Here is a 20,050-nt window from a genome sequence, read left to right on the forward strand (position 1 = left end):
GAGCCCCCCAGGCACTGCCAAAATTTTTTTAATTAAAGAACTAAGCACCCCAAATCCTTTATCCTTGCTTTATATAAAGTCTTCAAAGTGAGATGGCAAGTAATATACCTTAGATAATTTTTCTGATAACTCAGAAGCAGTGTGGCTTGTTGGCTCTCTGCAGATCGGCCACCATAGTGATAAAAGTTATCGGTGTTCCAAGACTCGCGAAAACCCAAAGTTAGGAGGAATCGTTTGCTTCAGGGAAAAGGCCCCTCCTGTGTCATCTCTACCAGAGAGCCAGGAACCCTGTTTGGTGCTGGCCCTCCTGCAGATAGGACCCTGGCGAGCGGGAAGGTGAGCCATCGATGTCACTGAGCCCCAGAGCTTGGCATGCAAGGTGCCCGTCCAGGGGACCAAGGACCCAGTGTGGGGGCCTGATGGCTTTGAGGCCTGCCATCCATTTGGTAGAATTTGTGGTGAGCTGTCTCATCGAGGGGTCATAGGGGAGGGACATACAGCCCCTGCCTCCTGTCGTCACTGGAGGCCACCGACATTCCCCAAAAGAACTTCATCCAGTTGCTGACCAGTCACACTGGCTTGGGTCAAGACGGTAAATTTGGACCGAGTTTTATGAGACTGCAAATGGGTGAATATTATCATAAACTTGCTACCGTGGACGTCTGAACTAAAAAACGTTAAGTGGGAACCTTCCTCAGTCTATCAGAAAAGCATAAGGTGTTAAGGGAATGAAGCAGGTGAGAGGTAAATAAACTCTGGTCCATCCAGACACCGGGGTGTCAGCTCTAAAACAAATGAGCTGTAGGGGCGCCTGGGTGGCTCAGTCAGTTAAGCATCCGACTTCGGCTCAGGTCACGGTCTCATGGTTCGTGGGATCGGGGCCCGCAGGGCAGGCCCTGCTCTGACAGCGTGGAGCCTGCTTGAGATTCTCTCTCCCCCTCAGCCCCTTCCCCACTTGCACTTTAAACAAACAAACAAACAAACAAACAAACAAAGAAATACAAGAAATGAGCTGTCAAGCCAGGAGAAGACCTGGAGGAAGTTTGAATGCATGTTATCAGGTGAGGGAAGCCAGTCTGAAAGGCTCCTTACTATATGATTCCAACTGTACAACATTCTGGAAAAGGCAAACTATGGAGACGGTAACAAGATGAGCAGCTGCCAGGGAGGGGGGTGAGTGGGTGCAGCACACAGGATTTTCCGGGCCATGGAAATCCCCTGTACGGTACCATAACGATAGAGACCTATCGTTGGGCATCTGCCCAAACCCGTAGACCGCGGAGCACCAGGAGTGAGCTCCAGGGTACGTCGTGGGGCTCATCAGCTGTCTCAGCTGTCACCCTCTGGCTGGATGCTGACAACGGGGAGAGTGGTGTGTGTGTGTGTGTGTGTGTGTGTGTGTGTGCAGGCGTGTATGGAATCACGTCCCCAGGATGCCGGCCACACGGGTGTGAGTAAACCAGCCCCCGCTGGTGAACAGGCTCTGGTGTTTGTCTCTCATCTCAAAAGATGTGCAGCCCCTCAAATTGTTTTGGTCTGACGCGCTGCCCCATGAGGGCCCTACAGTTCCGACGAAGAGAACTGGGCACAGAAACACGAACTCAGCCTTTGTCGAGGTGATAGCACGTGACCATACATTTCATCTCAAGGGAACGACTAGAACGCATGTTCTGTTTCCGGGGATAAATGCACGTTGGAACAGCCAGACGCAAGCGGGGTTTTCTGAATATTCTTTAGAGCGGACTCAGGGTCAGCAGAGTTGGACGTGGTTGTCCGGCCCCGTCTGGTCGCCTCAATGCTGGCCCTCTGGCCGTCCCAGCAAGGACTATGAAAGTAGCCAGTTAGATCTGACCCCACCCTGAGATCTTGGGGCTCTGTTCCTGTCCCTGCCACAACACGGTATGGGGGTCATCCTCTGGGTCACTCTCGGCTTTGCCTTCAGCCCCAGAAGCTGTCCCTCCGTGTTGACTACCACCACTGGGCCCCCGAGTGTCCAGAGAAAAGGTGAAAAATGAACTAATTCTATAATTAGCAAAGCATTAAGGGGACGTACTTTTCTGTCTCATTTTTGCCCGAGAGCCTCCGGCATCTTGTTCTAGCATCTAATCAAGAGACCATGCCGTGTGCCCAAACTGGATCATTCCCTCTTCAATAACTAGATTCCTAATGTTCAGACAGAGGGCTTCTTCTCATTAGAGAAAACACTTTTCCTGTTCCCATGCTGATTCGGACTCCTTGGGTTGCCTTTATCCTTCTCCATACCCCGCGGTTATGTCTTTTTAAAATAGCCATGGGAAGCTTGGCTTTCAATCAGATTGTTAACTGTCTTCGGGGGGCCCACCCAAATGGTTTAATTAATAACTACAAGCTTGTTACAAGTATCATTAATTAACGCGTTGGATAAAATAAACCACGCAAGTGACAGGAATGTTTGAACAAAGTTGCTCTGGGCGGAGACCAGCAAAAACACGCCTCACGAGGGGTTCGGAACCGTGCTCTGCGCACCCGTGGAGAGGAGGCAGATGGCCTCATCTGGATTCAGTTTTGGGAGACAAAGATTTTTCCAATTAAAGTCACTTAAAAACAGACTTCACAATGAGGGAGACCAAGCATTTAAAAAAAAAAAAAATCCCTGACATTTGTAAGGTGTGGGTTTGGAAAATACCTGCTTTCTCTTCCTTGCAGGGGAGTGGGTTTGGGGAAAGTCCGATTGGAAAAGCCCAATGGGATGCACATCAGCTGATGGCGACTTTGACCTTATGACTCGGAACCGTCTGTCCTGCTGAAATGCACATCCAAGGCCCTGGTCCCTGCGTGCAACCCGAATGATTTGGCGTTCCACCTAACTCCGTCGGCTTCCGTATTTTTCATGTTTAGAGAAAGAGGTTTTGGTTGATTGGTGTTTGTGATGAGTAAGCAAGAGAAAAGGGGGCGTAGAGACAGCTCTGGAAGTGTGCAATCACCTGGCATGATGAGCTCTGCGGCGGTTGGGCGGGGCCGTGATTTTGCTCCGAAAATGATTTTAGCTACAAGTTGCTCATTTAACTTAACGATTAGCTGTTATGTCCTGGCAATCACTGGCATACTTACCAGTTCTTGTAACATGGGAACACTTAGCTTTACAAATGTTTTTCAGATGTAGTGAGACTTTCATGTGTCCTCAATTTCACAATTAATGGAGGAGTATGTAAAGTAATCATCTGAGTTTCCTATTGCTGTTTCCATACTTTGAGGCCTCTAATTTTTTTCAAGTCTTAAACATTTCCAAAGCTCCTTGAAAACACACGTAAGCCTGAGGCTCTTTATCTTGGCGGCTAAAGAATACAAGGGGTCAGACTCTCGGGAAAATTCTGAGTCTTATGCAGAATTAGTTCTCCTTGATGGTCAAAGTACATTCTCACTGGAACGTCCCGAGGTGGGTGCAGAAGTATAATTAACCCCCTTTTCTAGGTTCTAGGTTCTAGGTTCTAGCTCCCGGAATGGTGACTTAACCAACATGTACTCTCTCTGAGAGTCCTTCCACGATGGGTCCAAGGGGACAGGTGTCTCTGCTGCACGTGCTCACTCAGGGACCCAGGCTCTGTCACCTTGCTGTTTTGCCGTTGCTTAGGGTATCGCTGTCATCTGTGTGGTTGCAGTTCACAGGCAGGTGGAGGGCAGGGCGGGACATGGGCTCGATGACTTAAGGCCCAGAGGCAGTGGTGGTGCCTGTCGCCCCCCACCCACATTCCAGCGCTGATGCGTCTGGTCACACGACCACGACAAACTGCACAGGAGGTCGGACAGGGGAGGAATCTCCCGCGGAGCAGCCAGGAGCTCGACCAGCACTCGGTCCCGTGGAAGAAGTGGGAGGTGGGGGGGTGGGGATACTGCGGATGTCCCCCGTCCCGTGCCACCTCTCCCAGACTCCTCCACGCGTCACCCCAGCCACCACGGTTCAGGAATGAGAACATCCCTGTCCTTGTGGGAAGTCCATGCTTCCTCATTCTGCTTTCGCTTTACAGGCAGGATTTGTCGAGCTGGCCCAGAACGTCTTCTAACGCTGAAGAGTAAGGAGGTGACGTCTGTGACTCACAAAACAGCCCCGTGCACCTGCTAGGGAAGACAGACTTTTTTCCTCCGACATAACAAATTAGAACCCATCTGGGAGTTGAGAAGCCCGAGCTAAGGTTTCCTGGATCTGTTTGCACACGGGGCAGTGATGACAAGCAAAGAAAACGATATGTTTAAAGAACCCTTCTGTGTCGAGTAGAAGGAAAGCTTAAGAATTCTTACACATTTCACTCTGGTGTAGGATGGTGATGTGTAAGGATCTGAAAATAATTTAACCCATTCACAGTACTTCTATTTTTTTTTTTTTTTAATTTTTTTTCAACGTTTATTTATTTTTGGGACAGAGAGAGACAGAGCATGAACAGGGGAGGGGCAGAGAGAGAGGAAGACACAGAATCGGAAACAGGCTCCAGGCTCTGAGCCATCAGCCCAGAGCCTGACGCGGGGCTCGAACTCACGGACTGCGAGATCGTGACCTGGCTGAAGTTGGACGCTTAACCGACTGCGCCACCCCTTAATTTTTTAAAATCTGTGCTGTTAGCACAGAGCCCGATGCAGGGCTCGAACCCACAAACCATGAGATCAGGACCTGAGCCGAAGTCAGACACTCAACCGACTGAGCCACCCAGGCCCCTATCCACAGTACTCCTAAGTGCCGGGCACGGTTCTAAGACCTGAGAAATGATAGTTCCTCTAATCCTTACAATGCTATTTTGAAATAAGGACTGTTGTACCCATTTGAGGGATGTGGACACGGAGGCAGAGAGGGAGACGGAACTTGCCCCCCGTCACACAGCCAGTAAGCAGTGGATCTAGGATTTGAAGTTAGACAATCTGGCTCCAGAGTCTGTGCCCACGGGCCAGCGACCTTTCTCAGGAACATCAGCTGGTACATATGTTAGGCTCCGCGGGTTGTGCCGCCTGTCACAGCTACTCAGCTCTGTGGCCGAAGGGCAAAGCAGCCACAGAGAATGTGGAAGCGAGTTAAGTGTGGCCGTGTTCCAGTAAGACTTTGCGGACGCCGAACTTCGAATTTCATGTAATTTTCACGTGTCACAAAATAGTCTTCTTTTATTTTTTTTACTCAACTATTTAAAAACGTAACAGCCGTTCTTGGCTCGCAGGCTGTTTGCTGGCCCCTGGTCTTTGCAAGTAACCTTGACGCCCCATGGATTCTTGAAACTGTGAGTTCTTTCCTGAGCCTGACTACGCTGGGCGGTCCGAGAAGAGCCTCCTGTGCCCTGGACACCTGCCCCCTTCACCGAGAGGAGGAAGGCGCTCCTATGTCCTTAGAACTTGGTAGAAGCAGAAGGTGAAGTGTCCCTGTAACCACGCGTCATGTGGCCAATGAGGATGTGGTCATGTGGCCAGTGAGGACCGGGGCTGGGACCTACTGATGGACGGGCAGGCAGGATTTGGGTTGGCAATCAGAGCACTCACAGGAGCTTAGAGAAATGGGGAAGTGAAGAAAGGAGAAAAAAGGGCGGGTGTATGGTGCAGAAGGATGAGAGGCACAGACACGGAGCGTCGTCTCTGCAATTTCCCATCCAAAGAACTCAGTCAGGCAGCCTCTCGGTCAGCGAGCGCTCAGAGAACACATTCCACAAAGCCCGTCCTCATCTGGGTCTTCCGTCAGTTTGGTGACAGCCTGGTGGACAGCCAGGCTGCTTGGGACAGGCCGAGACTGACCTAGATACTGGGGGCGCGCAGGCCTGACGGCCGTCCCAACTGCTTCCCACCGTGGGTCAGATGGCACCAGAGGGACCTGAGTCTTCTCCGGGTGCCCAGCCTGCAGCCCCGGGGTGTTCCGGCCGCCTCTGGAGCTCCCTTTGGGGCCTTCTCGGTTCGGGCCCTGGCTCCCCTCTGTGTTAATTTCCAAGTGCCACGTGTTGGGGGCGGGACTTCCCGTAACAGAAGTAGCTTTGGGGACAGGAAGTCCAGGCCACAGTGTCTTGAGGGCTCTAGGGAAGAATGCACCTCCTGATTGCAAAGATCAACGGTGATGATGATGTTGACGATGGTGACGTTCTCACTCATACCAGCCACCCCCTGTCCTCACAGAGGCACGAAGAAGATTACCGCCCTGGAAATCTATGTCCTAGCACTGCATTATTAATTATTACAACTCCCCTGGTCTGTTTTTGAGGCGGCTGCTATCATCATGGTTCCTTGTGTACGGACATTAAGAGATGTCACGGATGTTTGAGCTAAAAATTAGTCACGTAGAGCGGGCAACAGCTCTTTCGAGTTCTAGGGGTGTAACTGGGGAGAGGGGTCTACAATCATTATTCCCCTGTCCCTCACAGAGAAATCGAGACCCAGAGAATTCAGACTTGCCCAAGTTCTCGCGGTGAGTCAGAGCTAGAAACATCTCGAGCCTCGAACCTCAGTTGCCACAACTATCCCCTTGCAAATGTTTTTAAAACGGGGGTTCACGCTTGGCTCACACACCCCACATTTTTCCAGTGAGAGGCTTACAAACTACCATGGGTTAGTTTCACTTGGTCAAGCGGTCAACGCAGGGAGGAGACTCCAGACAGAGCGCCCACCCCTTACTCCATAAGGTGAGCCAAGGTTGAAGGAGCGGGGCCTTTTGCTGGGGGGCCTGCTTCAGGGACACTCTTTCTTCCTGTGAGTGTTTCCTGGGGCTGTGGGACAGGAGGCCTCTTCCCTCACTGTGTCTTTCTGTTGAACCTTGACACGACTTTGCAGTTTATAGGCTGGGAAGTGTCAACTTTTTAAGAGAGCTTGAAGGAAAAAAAAAAAAAATCCATGCTTCAGCATGGGAGGTGCTAAAAATAAGGGCTTCTTAGTTTCCAGAAGAGCAGATAAATGAACAAACAGGCCATAAGCAAATGTGGTTATTTCTGCCGGGAGTTTTCGTTCTCTCAACGGTCCCCTGGAGCTGTAAGATGCAAATACAGATTGATAGATTTTTGTTATTAATTCAGAAGCCATTTCTTGGACCCCCAACTATGTGCAAGGCGACGGGCCCCGCAGCCAAATTTCTGAGAGGTTGGAGGTGCTCCCAGGGACGTTAGGAGGGAAGAGAGGTCAGGGCCATTCTGAGAGGCCCATCGTCTGTCTCAGAAAATTCCCAAGGTCCCCGGCGGTCATAGCCACAGTGCCCCATTTTGGTCGCCCAATGGATGCATACCTGGGAATTGAGACTGTGCCTGTTCAGGTGGGACTCGATATGAGGCAGGGTGGTGCAGGTGGCAGGCCTAAGGAAGTTCCCGTGCCATCCTCCTGGCACAGGGGTAAATGCCAGCCTTGTGTCAAGTGCGTCCGTCCCCAGGACCCTGCTCAAGCGTGTCCAAGGCCAACGGCATCGGCTTCCCCTGGGAGCTTGCAGACCTCCTGAATCTGTCTGCCTTCTCACCGGCTCCCTGGGGGAAGGGGGTCGTGTGAGCATTAACACCTCGTGGGTCTTGCTCTAGACTCCACAGGCGTGGTGTCCCCCTGTGACCCCACACTTCCGCCCCCTTTTGGAAAGCGGGTCTCCCAAGCACAGCTCTTTCAAGAAGATCTGCTTTCTCTCATGCCCAATTTGCCCAGGACATGGGGGGGTGGTTGGAGGGGGGTGGGTGGGCATCTTCTTTGCTTCCAGACCTTCCACTGCTTTCTTCAGACACCACAGCTCTCATGAAACCCATCGAGGTATCAGGCCTGGGTCTTGTCAGACTGTGAGCGGTCTGGGATTGGCCTGTCGATCCTTCAGAGTCATGGACACTGCCAGGTGGCTCGGGGCTCCTGGGTCAGGGACAGAGGGCTTCGTTATAGTAGAACAAGCATCATAATCTTTGCCTTAAAATACAGCATAGGAGCGCCTGGGGGGTCAGTCGGTTGAGCGTTGAACTCTTGGTTTCAGCTCAGGTCACGATCTCACAGTTGGTGAGTTCGAGCCCTGCGTTGTGGGACCTGCTGGGGATTCTCTCCTGCTCTCTCTCTCTCTCTCTCTGCCCCTTCGGTGTTAGGCATGCTCTCTCTGTTTCTCTCAAAATAAATACACTGAAAAAAAAATTAAAAATATGTAGTGTATTAAAAATAAATTAATTAAATTAAATATAGTGTATTGGTAGGAAACTTGAGGTATAGTAAGGCCGACAGATTGGAAAGTGGGTTGTTACTCACATTTCCCGAGGGGAGGGAGGTGCCTCGCCATGGGGGCCACTTGGGGAAGCACCAGGGTAGGTCGGTGGCAAATATTTACCATCTTCACAGAAGTTTCCTGTCTCCCGACCCTGGGCTGTGAAGGTAGGGAGGAAGCAGGAGGGAATCAGCTTCTCCCCGCCCTAGCCTGGACGGTACCTACGAGACTCTGTTCCCATTCCCCGAGCCCCACGTGCCCACAGGGCTGCTGGGAAATGTAGTGCCCGGCTGGGAAGCGCCTTCTCTGTAACAGCCCTGCTCCACGGGTGTGAGCTTTGGAGCTAACCCTCTCCGTCACATCTCTGGTCCTTCCTCCAAGACTGAGTGGACCGTCTGTCCGTTCTGAGGCCTCAGAGCTAGCCGCATGGGTTTCAGACAAATCAGGCCCACGTCTGGCTTTCAGATTCAAGAACCAGAAGCTCAGCGCAGCGAAGGCCGCCGAAAGGGCCCTCAGGAGTGCAGGGCATGGGGTGTGGCCGGAGGGGACAAGCAGGTGGCCAGGAAGTCCTGTTTTCTATCCTGGAGAAAACGGATCCCCAGCTGAGCTTTCCCTCGACAGCTGTGTGGTCTGTTGCCAAAATATTCCGTCTCCTAATTCAGCAACATGGGGCTCTGCTTGGAAAGCTTTGTTTAACGGATATAGGATTTTGGCCTGGGATGACGGAAAGTTCTGGAGAGGGACGGTGGGGGTGGGGATTCCAAAACAGTGTGAATGGACTTAATGCCACTGAATGAACTGTATACTTAAAAGTGGTTAAAGGGATAAATTTTATGTTATGTGTATTTTACCATAATTAAGGATAAAAACGAGGGGTGCCTGGGGGGCTCAGTCAGTTAAGCATCCAACTCTTTCTTGACTCCAGCTCAGGTCATGATCCCAGGGTCATAAGGTCGTGCCCCAAGTTTGGTTCTGTGATGGTGTCTGCTTGGGATTCCCTCTCTCTCTCTGCTCCACCCCCCCATTTGTGCTCGCTCTCTCTCTCTCAAAAAATAAAAATAAAAACAAACAAAACAAAAACTCTTAAAAGACAGACCTTTGCAATTGCTTCTGTAATTTGCTATAATAGTCCCTCATATCAAAGCCTTTCTGGTATATTAAAGACCTGCTCCAAAGGGAAAAAAATAAAAGAAGCCAGTGTCATTTCCTGGACCTTTTAATCCCATCAGCATTGCATACCTTTCTTACCCATAAATTCTGGAAAGTTTTAGGTGGCACATGGGAATTCCTGGAATGAGAGTTTGGGGAGGGGTAATCTGGATCCCGAATCAAACCAGATTGAGAGCCAGAGCCCTCACAGGGTGTGGAGGCAAAGTTGGGGGTCATGGGACCATGATGCTCGCAGTGTAGGAAGGGATGAGGCTTTGCAGGGGGTTGAATAGTTTCCCCTCAACACTTAAGCCCGCCTGGAACCTGTGAATGGGAACTTATTTGGAAATAAGGCCTTTGATTCAATCGATCAGATGGATCTCGATTGAAAATCACATCCTTGGGGCGCCTGGGTGGCTCAGCCGGTTGAGCGGCCGACTTCGGCTCAGGTCACGATCTCGCGGTCCGTGAGTTCGAGCCCCGCGTCGGGCTCTGTGCTGACAGCTCAGAGCCTGGAGCCTGTTTCGGATTCTGTGTCTCCCTCTCTCTGACCCTCCTCCGTTCATGCTCTCTCTCTCTCTCTCTCTGTCTCAAAAATAAATAAACGTTAAAAAAAATAAATAAATAAAATCACAGCCTTGTAAGAGGAAAGAACACAGAGGGACAGGTAAAGATGGGGTTCCGAGTGACGCAGCCGTGAGCCAAGGAACACCTGGAGCCACGAGGAGCTGGAAAAGGCAGGCGGGATCCTCCCCGGCCCTCAGAGGGAGCACCCCTGCCGACACCTTACATGTGGACCCCTGGCTCCGGAACTGCAAGGCGGGACACGTTCCTGCTGTTTGAAGCGCCCGGTGTGGGGTCATCTTCGAGGACAGCCCAAGGAGACTGATACAGGCCTTCGGCAAAGGTGTGGGCTGCGGGCCAGGAAGGGGGTGGGCGTGGGGGAACGGGAAGGAACGTCGGGCTCTCGATGCCGGGTCAGGGATCCTAGCCTCGCCGGTTGTGCAGAAGAGAGAACTTACGGGTTCCCAGGCTGAAACAGCCAGTGAGGGTCGGCTCCGGAAGCGGCTGGATCTGGTCATTCAGAAAAAAGTCAAACAAACCTTCCTTTCCCCATCTCTGGGCTCAGCTTGAGATTTTGGTGGGCTCGGGGGCCTCTCTGGGGTGGCTTTGGGAACCTGCCCGTCCAGACGGAGAAGAGCAAGCAGGGAAGTGGGGCCGCCTGAGTGGCGGGACCCGGGTCCCACGCTCACTCTTGGACTGACACGGGCACAGGCGGCCTCCTGACGGCAAATCGGGGTGTTGTCACCAGAGAGAAGCAGGCCGGGAGGCGAACAGGCAAAAGCGAGGGAAGCACGTGACCAGGAAGTACTCCACACCTCTGCCTCCGTGTCCCTCCAGACTTAGCTCTTTCGCCACCGAGTGTCGCTCTGAATGCTCAGCAGTGACATCAGCAGAAGGATCCGGCTGTGAAGAGGCACCGTTCAGGATGCGCTGTCTGCTGCCGACCCCGGGGGTCCACCCGGAGGGCCCGCTCGCAGCCCGATGCCCTGACTCGGGGGGCCGGATTGTCCACCGGATGGCAATTTAATGACTCCCCTGGCTTCTCAGAGAGCAATTTCAGATGGTCAGCGCTGACTATTCACATGTTAAAATTTCCTAAGCGAACCTGACTGGGGGGAACAGCGTAATTGGAGTGAAAAGATACTGTGCAGGAGAAAACGTGTCCTTTTACCTTTGGAAAGCTCTTCCTCAGGGTCAGGAGAGCTTCCTGGGGCCCGTGCTGACTCCTTCTGACGACACAGCCCCTCAGCGTCTGTCAGAGGGCTCTAAGGCCCATCAATCCCAGGGGATAAGCCAGGGATTATGTCTAGAGGATAAGGACATCGGTGCCCTGGGTCACCTGGCTGGAAATAGGCTCTAAATTGGGGGTGGTGGGGCGCCTGAGTGGCTCATTCGGTTAAACGACCGACTTCGGCTCAGGTCATGATCTCGCCGTTCTTGGTTCGAGCCCCGCGTCGGCCTCCGTGCTGACATCTTGGAGCCTGGAGCCCGCTTCGGATTCTGTGTCTCCCTCGCTCTCTGTCCCTCCCCCACTCTCACTCTCTTTCTCTCTCTCAAAAATAAAAATTAAAGTAAATAAATAAATAATCAATCAATCAATCGGGGGTGGGTAGGTGGGGGTGGAATGAAGCAAACCAGACGGATGAATGGAGCTGCAGGGGTATTTTTTTCTGCTCAGGGGGCCGCTCAGCCATCTCAGTGGCCAGCCCCTAGCATTCCCCCGGAGCTGGGCAGGTGCCCAGGGCAGACAGTCACCCTTGAGCTGAGAGGCAGAGAAGGGGTGTGAGGAAATGACAGGAGAAGACTAGGAGAAGGCGAGAGAAGGAAGAGGAAGTAGGGGGAGGGGAGGAGATGTACACAATACAAGTACGTCCTTCAAGTGTTTACCAGATGCCAAACACGGTCCTAAGTGCTTCACGGGCCCCCGGTGACTCCTCCCGAGGAGCCCGTGATGCAAGAGCCATGATCTCCCCCTTGTTAAGGATGCAGAGACAGAGGCAGTTTACAGCCTGACAGTCATGAACATCCGCTGAAACGCAGGTTCACGAACACGGAGTTCAAAAGCCACGCGTGGAGTTCGGATGTTCCCGCCACAGTACTTGCTACATATGTCCCACGATTGTGAAAGGCACTGGACCCCAGTGCTGCAAGCGTCCCTCCGGGATGCTCACGGCTCAGGAAGCGGAAACACAGGCGCAAGTTAGTGCGGGGCCGTGGGATGACGCTGTCGCTGGGTGCGGGCGCCGAAACACCGGGAGGAAGCCGAGGGCCTGGAACTTCCCAGCAGCCACAAGCCAAGGAACGCCAAGATGGCCAGCGCCTTCGGAGGGCTCCAAGTGCGGGACGTCGGGCCCAGTGGGGGGCAGTGGTGGACATGGAGTAAAATTGCGGGGCAGGGCCTGTGGATGCCAACTCCAGGGGAGCGACCCTGTCCCCCGGCACGGCACACAATAAGACGCTTCAAGATGGGAATGTGTGAGGACTTTTTCAGTCGCAAAGGACAGAAGCCAAATCCACGTGTGGGCCGGTGCCATGGGACAGGTACCCCTGAGTGGAGGCTGCCATGAGGGAGTACCTTGGTGTGACAGTACCTATTAACATCATACCAGTTTACAGGACCCTATATAGAAGGACCATAGAGAGAGAGAGAGAGAGAGAGAGAGAGACTCTATTTCCCGGCTTTAGTATGAAAAGCCCCAGGGAAGGACTCTGATTGGTCTAGTTTCAGTCACGTGACAAAACGCTGGACCAATCACTGTGGCCAGGAGAACCGAGGACACGGGCAGGCCTGAGTCATGTGACCACCATGGGACCTGGTCCTGAGCTGGGTGCAGGGAAGCTGGTGAGTGTGCCCCCCCTCCCGGGACACCTTTTCTGGAGGAAAGGGATGAAATGCTTACAGATAGACAACAGGCGTTCGTGGCGGGCAGGCCGGACCCAGATGGGTTTTAGAGCTCGCTGGGCAGGTGGGGGGGGGGGGGGGGGCTGGGTCTGCCGCTCGCTGGGTGTGGGCGGTGGAGAGAAACGCCCCATAGAATAACGACCCAAGCCAGGGTTTAGAATGTTATCTGAAGCTCAAAATAGATAACCGTCGGGAAGATAACCCAAAAGAATGCCACTTTGCCACCGAACCACATCCTTGAGAGCCACAGAGCCCACGCCCTTCCGCCAGGAGAGACAGGGCCAGGCCTTGAACGGAGCGAGCTGTTGTGTTGGTGAGAAGGGACCCACCCTAGTGGTGTCCAGACCAGTGCTTGCCTCACTGCAGCGTGCCCGAGGATGTCCTGGGGATCAGGTTGAAATGCAAATTCTGATTCGGGAGGTCTGGGGCAGGGACCGAGACTCTGATTTTCCAGCAAGCTCCCAGGGGACGGTGACGCCATTGTTCCCACACCCCACTTGAGCCGTGAGGTCTTAGAGTATGGAGTCACCAATTGGATGAACGTTGGATGAAGCTGGGTGGGGGGGGATGCCTGTCACGGAAACCACCGAGGCCGCCAGCTCAGGTGGTCGCCCTTGGCCACGCAGAGTTGGAAGTGCGGGAGGCAGGCCGGTGGATGGGCCTTCCCTGAGCTGGCGAGTGCCGCCTGCTCTGGGCCACTGAGATGCCCTCTGGACACAGGGAGCCTCCGCAGAGAGCTAGAAGGGAAGGCGGGTAGGATCTGCTCTTGTCCTTGGATTAGAGCCTGAGGACCTCAGCGGAGGGGGCCCCCTCCGGGCGCCGGGGGGGGGGGGGGGGCCGGGGCCGTGTGCCCCAGCTGGTCCCTGTCAGCAATTCCTGGTTACTAGCGTGGGTGCCTCGCACCCATCCTCGCTATTGTGGGCTCAAAAATGATGCCCGAAGACACCAGACTTTAATCTTCGTGACTGCAAAGGGTACTTTATGCGGTAAAGTCCTTGCATAGGCAATTAAGTTAAGGACCCCGAGATGGGGGGATTATCCTGGGTTGTCCAGGGGGCCCCCAAGTGCAACCACACGTATCCTTATAAGACGGAAGCAGAAGATTTGACACAGAAGAGGAGGGGCCGTGTGATCACGGGCAGGGGGGGGGGGTCAGGGATCAGAGTGATATGGCCACCAGTCGAGGAAGGTGGGCAGCCCCCCGAAGTGGAAGGAGGCAGGGAAGAGGTTGTCTGCCGGGGCCTCTGGAGGGTGTGACGCCTCAGACACATTCATTTCAGATTTCTGGCCTTTAGAACTGTGAGAGAATACGTTTCTGTTGTTTTAAGCCACCCACTTTGTGGTCCTTTGTTCTAGCAGCCACTGGGGGAAATGAACACAGCCTCCTGGGTGCTGGGAGAGACGGCCGTCCTCCCCACCAGCATCTCTTCGGAGCCAAGGCGCACCTCCAGGCTGTTGGGAAGGGGGCAGCAATGCCTCAGGGCGTGGAGAATGTTCAGAAGGAGCCAGAGGCAGCCAGGGCAGCTGAAGGTGAAGGGGCAACACAGGAAGCTGATCCACGACCCCCAGGAATGACACCCACCCTCGGAAGGCCTGTGCCCCTGGCTCAGCTTCCTTGGGCTCCCGCCCATCCTCTGGCCAGTACCATCTGGGAGTCCAGACTCAGTCTTCTCTCTCTAACACCTCCTTTCTACAACCTCCCCACTCAGACCCCATCTTTCCCACCCCAATACCCCCCCATGCCCCACCCCTGTGACTTCCCCAGAGGCTTCGGTGGGCGGAGCTATCAATTTCCCCACTCCTTTGTTTTTGTTAAGACTTAAACCTGCTCCGAAGCCCTCCTACCTTCCCTTCTGGGTCTCAAGAGCCTAGTGTGGGAATTAAAAGCCCTATCTTTTGTGTTCCTGCAGTAAGGAGCCTGTTCAGTGAGTGGGCACCTGTCAGAGACAAAGGGAAGAAAAAAAGCACAGCAATTTCATTTCGAGGTGTTCTGGGCACAACGGATTGGCTCTCCAAGAAAGGATTTGTCTGGGGCGCCTGGGTGGCTCAGTCGGTTGAGCTTCCGACCGCGGCTCAGGTCACGATCTCGGGATTCGTGAGTTCAAGCCCCACATCAGACTCTGTGCTGACAGCTCAGAGCCTGGATCCTGCTTTGGGTTCTGTGTCTCCCCCCCAACCCCCTGCCCCTTTGCCACTTATGCTCTGTTTCTTTCTCTCTCTGTCTCTCAAAATAAATAAATAAATAAACATTAAAAAAAATTAAGAAGAAAAAGAAAGGATTTGTCTGGACGGAATGATGTACAGGAGTACAGGTGGGCCTGTTTAACACCGTCCCAGGTGTGACAGAGGCGGTGTCATGGATGGAACTGTGTCCCCCCCAAAAAGATATGGTGAAGCCCTAACCCTAAGTACTTCAGAACGTGACCTTATTTGAAAACGGGGTCATTGCAGATGTCATGAGTTGAGATGTCCCTCTGGAGCGGGTGGGCCTGTATCCGGTGGGATTGGCGTCCTGGAAGAAGATGGCCACATGGCCACGGGAACATGCAGGAAAAACACCCCCGAAGTCGGAGGCAGACATTGGAGCCGTACGTCCACGAGACGAGGGATGTCAAAGGTGGCTGGCCGACCACCCGAAGGAGGGTGAACAGCAGGGGAGGAGTCTAGCCAGAACCTCAGAGGGAGCACGGCCCTGCCAACACCTCCATCTTGCACTTCCAGCCTCCGGAACGTTGACGGTAAATTTCCGTTAAGCCACCGCGTTTGTGGTGGCGGCCACAGGAGGCGAATACAGGTAGTGTCCACCCGGTCCTCCGCCTGCCCGTCTGTCACACTCCACGGCCAGCCCCCAGGTGTTGACCCTCTTCTCCTCGTAGGCACCCACAACGACCCCCTTATCCTGTGTCTGAAAATGGATGATGACCTTTAGTGAAACGGACTGAGGGCGGGAGTCTGATAAGGGGAACGCGACAGTCAGGGATCCGCTTTTTGGCAGAAGTACTTTTGTCCCTCAGAGGAGGCACCTTCGGAAACTCCAAGCTTTCCTCGGGGTTGTTGTCCTCGCTCAGACCGCGTCGGGACTTTTGTAAGGAACCGCCCTGAGCACCAGATGACAACCCACACGAGGAAACCAGGAATGTCACGTTGTGGCCACGTGTGGGCTTCGCCTCGTAAAATGGAACGGAGTTTGGTCACCCAGCTCAATCACCTGATTTGATTCTGAATAACTCCTGGCCGTTTCCAAAAATCAGCTCCGGCCTGGAAAGGTGAAGGGCGCCCCGTTAAGAGACACTAAAGTCACGGTGCTCCGGCAGCTCGCACCAGGGCCACCAAGTGTGACTAAAGAGCTTCGTTCTGCGCCCGTTCTGTGGTCTCGGAAACAGAGGAAACAACACTTCCTTTCTGTTAACGCCTTTCTCTTATTTCACTTTTGCACCACAAGGCTGGAACCAGCCCATCCCGAGAGGCGAAGGAAGCTTGTATTTTCTTCCCTGGGCTGGGCTAAATTCCTGACTATTCTTCTACCGGGAATGACCCCCACGTCTCCCACTGAGCTCCCCTTCGCCGTGTTTCTTGCATCCCCACACACGCAAGCCTTCCAGGGAACAGAGCCTTTTCAATCAAAGAGCAGGTGCAAAGCGCATCTTGCTTCTGGCCTGTTTTTATACCTTCCTCATCCTTGTTTCTGCTCTTTCCTTCCTGCATTTTTGGGCTTTGGTTGCTTTTGGCGCCTGAATTAAATGTTCACTCGATCTGTGTTGTGGCACGAGGCTGGAGCTTACTCCTTTTCATTGCTGAGCAGAACTCTGCCGTTCGAACACTCCACGATGTACCGGAACTGCCGTGGGTGGGCCTGGCAATGTTTCAGGTTTCAGAAGGGCAAATCCTGTCCTAATCCGCGTCCGTGTCTTTTGGTGAACACATTTCTGTTTAGTGTCTCTTTTGGAGCGAATGCGGGGATCACAGAATTTGCTTATGTTTAGCTTTTTAGACACTCAGTTTTCTTTAAAAAAAATTTTTTTTGGTCTTTATTTGAGAGAGAGAGGGAGACAGAGGGCAAGTGAAGGAGGGGCAGAGAGAGAGGGAGACACAGAATCCCAAGGGGGCTCCAGGCTGTCAGCACAGAGCCCAACAAGGAGCTCGAACTTACGGACCATGAGATCATGACCTGAGCCAAAGTCAGATGCTTAACCGACCGAGCCACCCCGGCGCCTCGAAAATCTCAGTTTTCTGAGGTAGTTGTACTAAGTGGGTATTTTCATGCCCCCATTTTACTGTTACAGATATTGCAACCACTTAAAGCAGATCCAACCTATTAAGGTGCAGGTTTTAACAAAAATAACTTACATAGAATGTTATGTATTGAATTGTGTCTCTCACCCCATCCGTATGTAAAGTCCTAACCCTCAGTACCTCAGAATGTGACCTTCTTTAGGAACAGGGTCATTACAAGGGCACCTGGGTGGCTCAGTCAGTTAAGCGTCTGACTCTTGGTTTCAGCTCAGGCCACGATCTTGCAATTTTGTGAGTTTGAGCTCCACGTCGGGCGCCGTGCCAAGAGTGTGGAGCCTGCTTGGGATTCTGTCTTCTCCTCTCTCTGCCCCTCTCCCACTCGCGCTGTCTCTGTCTCTTTCTAAATAAGTAAGTAAACTTAAAAAAAAAGTGAAAAATATTATAAAATTAAAAAAAAAGAAATAGGGTCATTACAGATGTCATTAGTTAATATGAAGTCATATTAGAATAGAGCGGGTCCTAATCCAACGGGATTGGTGCCTCACAGAAAGTGGGAATTGGGACAAAGATACGCACACCAGGAGAATGTCATGTGAAGACTGGGGTGGAGCATCTACAAGCCCAAGATTTCCAGCAAGCTTCCAGAAGCTGGAAGAGAGGCCTGGAACAAGTTCCATCCCATGGTCCCCGGGGGGTGTGGGGGGAACAGCTCTGCTGACACTTTGACCTCGGACTTCTAGCCTTGACAACAGTGAGGCAATCAGTTTCTGTTCTTTAAGCCACTGGCTTGATGGTACTTTCTTCCAGTAGCCCTAGCAAATGGTACCCGGCGACTGTTCCCTTTGAGAAAGATGATGTTTGGTAAAGAATACTCATCAAGTTAGCATGTCTCGAGGTAGCCTGATTAGCTATTGTGCTTACAATCCATTTGCCTTTTAAAATTTGATTCAGGAAGACATCCAACGCAGGATGTGTTAGATTTCTGAAAGCTTGCAGTAAAGGTAAGACATGACTAGGGTGATAATGAGAAGCTAGCGGATTCTGGTCAGCACGCCTCAATAAGCAGGTGGCCCTGAGGGGATGGGGGCGCGGAGAGAAGGGCCCCCCCCCATTGGGTGGGGTTCTAGGGCCGGCCATAGCACAGAACAGCAGAGGGGGGCAGGTACCACGGCTTCCCTTGCCTCCCTGGCCTCCTTTCTGGCTGGGCGGGTGTCTCTCCTGGAGAGGTTTTCCTCCACCCGCTCTAACGCCTAACGCGGCCCCTCCAGCTGGTGTCTGAGTCGCAGACCGCAGACCGCTGTGAAGGCTGGGCCAAACCATCTTCAAAGGTAATTGGGCCTCGGCTGGTAGCCTGAGGGTCCGGTATTTTTCCTGGCCGAGAACTTGCTTGCTCTGGAAGCTTCCCGGCAACTCAACCCCTTGGGGACTTCTCTGGAAGATTGAGAGGAGGTGAGATCTCTTCCCTGGGGTCTGTGCTCACACCCTCCAGTTGGAAGCACAGATTTAAGATGCGCTCTTCTGAAGGGAGAGACCCGGAACGGGGCTAAAAATAGCGCAATTTCTTAGGGTTACATGAGGCTTTGTTTACGGGGTATATTAGTTTCCTGCACAAGGAAGCACCACAAGCCGGGGGTGGGGGTGGGGTGCTTCAAACAACAGAAATCTATTCTGGCACAGTCCTGGAGGTGAGACGTCCCCACAAGAATCCTTCCGTCCCTCTTCTGATTCTAGTGGCCACCACCAACCCTCAGTGCTCTTGGTTTGAGCCACATCCCTCCAGGCTCTGTGTCTGCACCCGGCCTCCTTCTCTGTGTGTCTGGGGCTTTGTGTCCAAATCTTTGTCCTCATACAAACACCAGTCGAATTAGATGGAGGGGCCGCACTTGCCCAGGATGACCTCATCTTAACTTGACTGTGTCTGCAAAGACCCTCTTTCCAAAGAAGGTCCCTTTCTGAGGTTCTGGGTGGGAATGAGCTTTGGAGATACTACTGATCTGTTTCGAAGTAAATGTTTTGCTCCGTTAAATGTGCTACATTTGAGAATCCCTTCCTCCACTGCCTTGAACTTGGATAGCCCAGAGGTATTCAGAGGACATTCGTGTTTGAGGATAATCTCTGTGCCTTAGTGGCTTTACATAGCATAAGTTTACTTCTTACTCTAGTGAAGCTAGAGGGAGACTCTGATGAACGGGTGTTGTCCACCCGAGCAGTGACTTGGGGACCCAAGGTCCTTCCACAGGGTTCCAAGGTCTCTGTGCTCATCGGCATCAATGCAGAGGGGACGACCAGGCAGGGCCTTGCTTGGGCAGGTCGATGCGGCCAGGCCTGGAAGTTATCGGGTGCCCTGTCCACGTGCGTTCTGCCCACGTGCATCCCGCTGGCGTGGACCACACTGCAAAGCAAAGGCAGCTGGACAGTGAGGAGGCTGAGGGCCGGAAGAAGAGGAGACGGATGAGAGGAGAGCAGAGCTGGCCAGTCAAGGTGGCAACGACGCCGGGCTTATCCCAGAAGGAATTCTCCTTTCACTTTTTGTCCCCTTACTTCTTCCCTGTGTCTTGCTAAGCACCTGCTGGTCTCCACTCGGACATCCTAGTGTCCCTACACTGTAGTACCGGTCCCTTGGACACCAAGAGACCAACATCAAAGGAGCATCTGCCCTTTAAAAGGTGACTCTGACTGGATAAATCCTAAATCCGCGTTCCTGAGCATGGCCTAAGCGATCTGGATGGCTCAGACTGGCGGGTACCTGTGTGGGGGCCCTGCGGATGGGGCTTCACAAGCTTTCTTCTCGAGACTGGGGCCTGGCAGGAGGGGCTGGTGCTGAGGGAGCTGGGGCCCAGGTAACCCCAAGGGGGTGCTCAGGACCACACCTGGGCAGGGCTGTTCAGAAGACTGAACTCACTCTCTGCCTGACTGGTGGTTTTCAAACTGTCACATGAGGCCAGGTTGAAGCCAGTTTTCTTTCTTTAAAGTGTCTTTACTTTTGAGAGAGAGACAGAGACAGCACGAGTGGGGAGGGGCAGAGAGACACAGAAGACAGAGAATCCCTAGCAGGCTCC

At 53.0% G+C, this 20,050-nt stretch overlaps 1 long non-coding RNA gene across 2 annotated transcripts; it reads right to left on the minus strand.

Moving 5' to 3' along the window:
• Positions 1-5,104: 5,104 nt before the first annotated feature.
• Positions 5,105-9,767, minus strand: LOC121042711 (uncharacterized). Of its 2 annotated transcripts, XR_005796398.1 has the most exons (4): positions 9,240-9,767; positions 7,666-7,806; positions 7,211-7,442; positions 5,105-6,958 (listed from the first exon to the last, which is right to left on the minus strand). It is a non-coding gene; the product is annotated as an uncharacterized LOC121042711 (long non-coding RNA). The 2 variants fall into 2 exon arrangements; XR_005796397.1 differs by lacking the exon at positions 9,240-9,767 and having other exon boundaries at positions 7,666-7,944.
• Between the last annotated feature and the right edge of the window lie 10,283 nt (positions 9,768-20,050).

Source organism: Herpailurus yagouaroundi, unplaced genomic scaffold (assembly GCF_014898765.1).
Source record: "Herpailurus yagouaroundi ecotype Mexico unplaced genomic scaffold, PumYag 29, whole genome shotgun sequence".
NCBI classification, from domain to species: domain Eukaryota; kingdom Metazoa; phylum Chordata; class Mammalia; order Carnivora; family Felidae; genus Herpailurus; species Herpailurus yagouaroundi.